The following is a 283-nucleotide window of genomic DNA, read 5'->3' as shown; positions in this document are numbered from 1 at the left end:
AACATCTGAAAAATACCAGAATAAGCCAGTACAAACTTAACTAAATACATAAAGCAATTCTTTACCAACATTCAAACAAAGCATGCAAACTACAATGAGAGAAGGAAAGGTGGCACAGGTCCATAGAGATAAATAGAAAAAGTTTGGGACCACGTAAGAGAAGATAGGATAGTAAAAGAGCTGGAAGAGCACGTTTTTCAGAAGGCCCTCCAGTGCCCTGAGTCAGAACCATTGCTGGAGACCCCAGGACCTCTGAGTGCTACTTCTTTTCTCGGCTGTCAAC

This window comes from Otolemur garnettii, unplaced genomic scaffold, assembly GCF_000181295.1.
Source record: "Otolemur garnettii isolate 467f Iridium unplaced genomic scaffold, OtoGar3 scaffold00224, whole genome shotgun sequence".
Classification (NCBI taxonomy): domain Eukaryota; kingdom Metazoa; phylum Chordata; class Mammalia; order Primates; family Galagidae; genus Otolemur; species Otolemur garnettii.
Note: the sequence above shows the minus strand (reverse complement) of the source record.